Source organism: Trachemys scripta, chromosome 1 (genome assembly GCF_013100865.1).
Source record: "Trachemys scripta elegans isolate TJP31775 chromosome 1, CAS_Tse_1.0, whole genome shotgun sequence".
In the NCBI taxonomy this organism is placed as follows: domain Eukaryota; kingdom Metazoa; phylum Chordata; order Testudines; family Emydidae; genus Trachemys; species Trachemys scripta.
Genome location: NC_048298.1, coordinates 272528536 through 272533752, shown reverse-complemented (window position 1 = coordinate 272533752; position 5217 = coordinate 272528536). Strand labels below are relative to the sequence as shown.

General features: G+C 46.8%; 1 pseudogene; it reads right to left on the bottom strand.

Moving 5' to 3' along the window:
* Positions 1-676: 676 nt before the first annotated feature.
* LOC117880528 lies at positions 677-4952 on the bottom strand (annotated as a pseudogene).
* Positions 4953-5217: the final 265 nt, after the last annotated feature.

The following is a 5217-nucleotide window of genomic DNA, read 5'->3' as shown; positions in this document are numbered from 1 at the left end:
TCTATTATTTATTTTAAAAATTGCAAACGAGGCCATTTTTCATGTTATTTACAATATGTAGGTGCCATAAGTACATTGTATACAAAATATGCCAAATTCCCCTCTGATTAGGTGTATGGAACTACACAAGAAATTAATTTGACCAGATGATTTTTAAAGATTCTTTTAAACAAAGATATAGTACTACTGAATACATTTTATTCTGGATAGATTTAAAGGATAATGCGTGACACAAAATGATTGTAAAATATATTGTGCCACGTCTGTTTATATCTAGCCAGATTTATAATAATGTTAGTGGATATTCCTACATATGTGCCCAAAATATGCAGATCATCTTTCTATAGATAGTCTTGCCCTGAAGAGCTTATGTATTAACCAGTATTTTAAGACAGGCCTTCAGCACAATGAAATCTGAACATCCCCTTAATGGGTTCAGCATATCCCTTTTCTATGTAGTTGGCCTGCTCTACCCTGTCATAGCATGTAGGGGGCAAACAGATAGCTCCACCTATTGTCCCCCTCCCTCAGCAAACATTTCCCCCCTCCCTCAAGAAGCACCTCAGTAGCATCATTGTTCTCCCTTAAGCACAGAATTTCAAGTCTGCTAGGGGTTTTGTATGCTGCAGAAGGCAGAGAGGCTCCTTTCTCTTTCCATTCAGAACTGGGCAAATAACTAGTTTTCACTGGGTTCACCTGCCATTGGAAAAGAAAAAGTGAGTTTAGGTGGAAACAATCCGAAAAAATGTGTGAAAAATTTCAGCAACTAAAGAAAAAAAAAAGGGTTTCAGGTCAAACAAACAAACAAACAAAAAAAAATCAAAGGAGTCCCTTCTACCCTTCAGCCCAGTGAACAGAGCACTCCCCAGGGATGTGGAAAACATGTATTAACTTAGATGGAATAAATGGGCCCAAAGAATCAAAGCTATTACCACAACCCTGTCACCATCCAACATTAAACAGTGTTAAACAAGGTTCAGGGCTGGGTATACAGAGACCTCAGCCAGCTTGATGTTCGTCCATCGTTATCGATGAAGACCTCAACAACTCATTCTTGTGATGACCGGGCTCTGTGCATCCGGAGATGACTGATCAGTATGATTTGGGCGTGGAACGTCCTGTCACACGTTGGGCAGACATATAATGGCACTGTCGATGGTGTACGAGCAGCTCTGGACTTGCGCAGCTCACGCTTTTTTTCAGCCTCAGCAATACGCCTCGCTCAGAGGTATTACTGCCTGTGTGAATGAGTCTGTGCCATGCTGAATGGTTCAGTGCAAAGGTTTCCCATGTGGCGGTGTTGATCTCGAAGGACTTCAAAGGGGTTTTCAGCGTGTCCTTGAACCGCTTCTTTTGTCCTCCATGGGAACGCTTTCCCTGAGTGAGTTCTCCATAGAAGAGCTGTTTAGGAATGCATTCATCTGACATTCTCACAACATGTCCGGCCCACCTGGTCTGGGCTCTCATCAGCAATGTGTAAACTGACGGCAGACTGGCTCTAGTAAGGACATCAGTATCGGACACTTTGTCCTGCCATCTGATTTTTAGAAGCTTTCGCAGACAGGAAATGTGGAAGTGATTGAGCCTTCATGCATGACTCCGATAGACAGTCCACGTCTCGCAGGCGCACAGCAGAGTTGGAAGCACCACTGCTCGGTAGACCTTCAGCTTCGTTGGTAGGCTGATCTCTCGACGTTCCCAAACATTGGAGTGCAATTGGCCAAATGCAGAGCTGGCTTTAGCAATTCTGAAGTTTACTTCATCGTCGCTTGACACTGCTCAGGAAAGGGTACTGCCCAGGTACGTGAAGTGGTCCACTGTCTGAAGTCTCTGTCCATTTACAGTGATGGACGGTTCTGAGTACGAAGCATGGGGAGCTGGCTGGTGCATGACCTCAGTCTTCTTGATGTTAATGGTGAGACCGAAGTTGCTGCATGCAGTTGAAAACTTGTTCATACTGGCTTGCATTTCTGGCTCTGACTAGCATTCAGAGCACAATCATCAGCAAAGAGAAAGTCTCGAAGTACAGTTTCCTTCACCTTGCTGATGGCACGCAGTCACCTCAGATTAAATAGTTTCCCACCAGTTCTATACTTCAGGACTACTCCTTCAGTGCAGTGTTGAAAGGCATCAGTCAAAGTGGCAGATAATATCATGCTGAACAAAGGGGGTGCTAAAACACACCCTTGCTTGACGCCGTTGGTGACTGGGAAGGCCTCAGATGTTTCACCGTCATCCAGGACACGAGACATCATACCGTGATGAAATTGGCGTACCATTCATATAAATCTGTCTGGACAGCCAAATTTCGACATGATCCTCCACAGGCCCTGGCAACTGACAGAGTCAAATGCTTTCGTGAGGTCCACAAAAGTTGTGTAGAGTTCATGATTCTGCTCTTGACATTTCTCCTGTAGCTGATGCACAGCGAAGATCATGTGAATAGTCCCACGTCCCTTCCGGAAGCTACACTGTGATTCAGGCAGTAAGCCCTTCGCCATGTGAGTGATCAATCGGTTCAACAGAACCCGTGCAAGAACTTTCCCCGCTGTAGAAAGCAGCGAGATTCCACGGTGATTGTCGCATACCTGGCGATTGCCCTTCCTCTTATAGAGGTGCAAGATGGACGCGTCTCTAAATTCTTGTGGAATGGTTCCCTGCTTCCAGAAGGACTGAAACAGCTCAGTGAGTTTCGGTAGCAGCACGGGTCCACCGACTTTGTACACCTCTGCTGGTATGGTATCTGACCCTGGGGCTTTGCCACTTGACAGCTGATTGATAGCTTTCTTCACTTCGTCCTCTTCTGGTGAAGCATCCATGGAGTCATTGACTGCAACCTGGGGCACCTTGTCAATGGCCTCATCATTGATGACTGAGGGGCGATTGAGAATTGCTTCAAAGTGTTCAGCCCATCTCTGGAGAATCTGCGTCTTCTCTGTAAGGAGCACAGTACCATCAGAGTTCAGGAGGGGAAAGCTCCCAGGAGACTGTGGACCATAAAGTGTGTTAAGGGCTTCATAAAACTGCTTATAGTCGTTCCTGTCTGCATATGCCTGTATTTCATCTGCTTTGGCGCTCAGCCACAATTCCCGCATTTTGCGCAGTCGGTTCTGTACTGTTCTGCAAGTGTTGATAAAGGCGGTCTTCTTTGCCGCTGAGGATGGATCGTTTTGATATGCACGATGCAGGCGGTGCTTCTCAGCAAGTAAGGCCTGGATTTCTGCATCATTTTCATCAAACCAGTCTTGCCGCCTGCATGTGGAGGGCCCCAATACCTTCGATGAAGCTGTATGGACAGTGTTGCGGAATCGCTCCCAGTCTTTCTCAGAGTCATCCTCAATACAAAGATCAGCAAGTTCATTCTCTAGGTCTTCCGCTAGATTTTCAGTGATGTGGCTGTTCTTCAGCTTCGACACGTTGATCCTTTTGAAAGACTTACAGCCTTGTGGTCGTCTCTTTGGCATGATACGGAGCTTCATTTTGGATACTATGAGCCTATGATCCGTCCAACAGTCAGCGCCACACATAGCTTTTGTAACCCTGACATCTTGTCTATCCCTTCTCCTGATGATGGCATAATCGATCAAATGCCAGTGCTTGGAACAGGGATGCATCCGCGAAGTCCTGTTACGGGTAGGAAGGTGGAAGATCGTATTGCTGATCAGAAGGTCATGTGCTGCACAAGTTTTCAGCAGTAACAGACCATTGCTGTTACACTTTCCGACTCCATTTTTCCCGATGACTCATTCCCAGGCTGCGGCATCGCATCCGACTCTTGCGTTAAAATTGCCAAGCAGAATCAGCTTGTTTGTGCAGTGCACTGACGATAGCAGAGTATCTAGTTCTTCATAGAATTTATCCTTCACATCCTCTGGGTTGGTCATTGTAGGAGCATATGCGCTGATCAAAGTAGCTTGTTTTCCTTTTTGAAGCGGAAGCTGCATTGTCATGAGCCGGTCATTCATACACTTGGGGGAACTGGCAAGTTTCCAAACAAGATGATTCTTGATGGCGAAGCCAACTTTAGATTCGCGGCGCTCATCGCTGCTGCGGCCACTCCAGAAGAATGTATAGCCACCGCCTGACTCGGATAGCTGTCCTTCATTAGCAAGGTGAGTTTCACTAAGGGCTGCAATGTCAATATTGTAGCATGCAAGCTCTCTAGCGACAAGTGCTGTTCTTCTCTCCGGTCTGTCTGCCGTGATGTTGTCCAGTAATGTGCGCACATTCCATGTGCCAATAGTGATTGGTGTCACTCTAAGTTTTGTTTTTGTTTTTGTTCGACTGCATTTATGGGATCCCCGCCAGCCGCGGTATGCTGGCCAGGGTAAGGTGAAGCAGGCAATGTTTAGGGCACTTTTTCTAGCCCCCTCCTCGTTCTACGGAGGTGAGCAGTGCAATCCTGAATAGGGCTGCTCAGGCGCTCAAGAAGATGCCGAGCTCCACTGAGGAACGACCATTATGCCTGAGCCGCCTATGTGCAGGTCCATGGGTACAACTCCCAGTGTATCCACACCTGTTGCTTCATCGCTCGCCCATCACCACAGGACTTGATATATGATATAATATGATTTATTATCGAGACTTGCGTGTGAATTGGATTAAAGTGAGGGAGAGTTGAGCAACGTCAGCCTCACTCTCTCTTCCCAGTTCCTATCTGTATCCAGTGGCAGGACAGAAGTCGAGATGGCTGGAGATAGGGCAGGGTGCAGTGGATGACCAGGACGCCTACGTGTCTTGTCGTGCTCTTAAGCATTCCACAACGCTTGCTGTCACCGCATTCCTGACCATTAAACCAGGTTGAACCAGGTTGCCTCAGTCAGCCGGATCCAGCCTTCGCATGCAATGGGTAGACAGGACTTAACTCACCAAGAGTCTCATACTCATCGGCTACCCTCACCTTGTTTAGCCCGCCAGTCGAGACGGTCTCTGGAGTGTGGCCGCTGTCGCATGCTGACAGCTACTTGGAGCCACAGGTGAGAGCTGGGTGTCAAGTGGGGACCAAAGTGGATGAGCTACTCCTAGGAGTACGACTGCTCCCCCATCAGAGGTATTACTCCTCCCTGACAACCCCATACCCCCTCAGCCAGCTTAGTACCATGGCAAACACACCATAAAAAAACCTCTTTAATCTTTTTTTAAAGATACAGAAAAGGAAAAATAGTTAAAGCATTTGAAACGTGAAGTATTAGATAAGGCTTTCATTTAGCCATATCC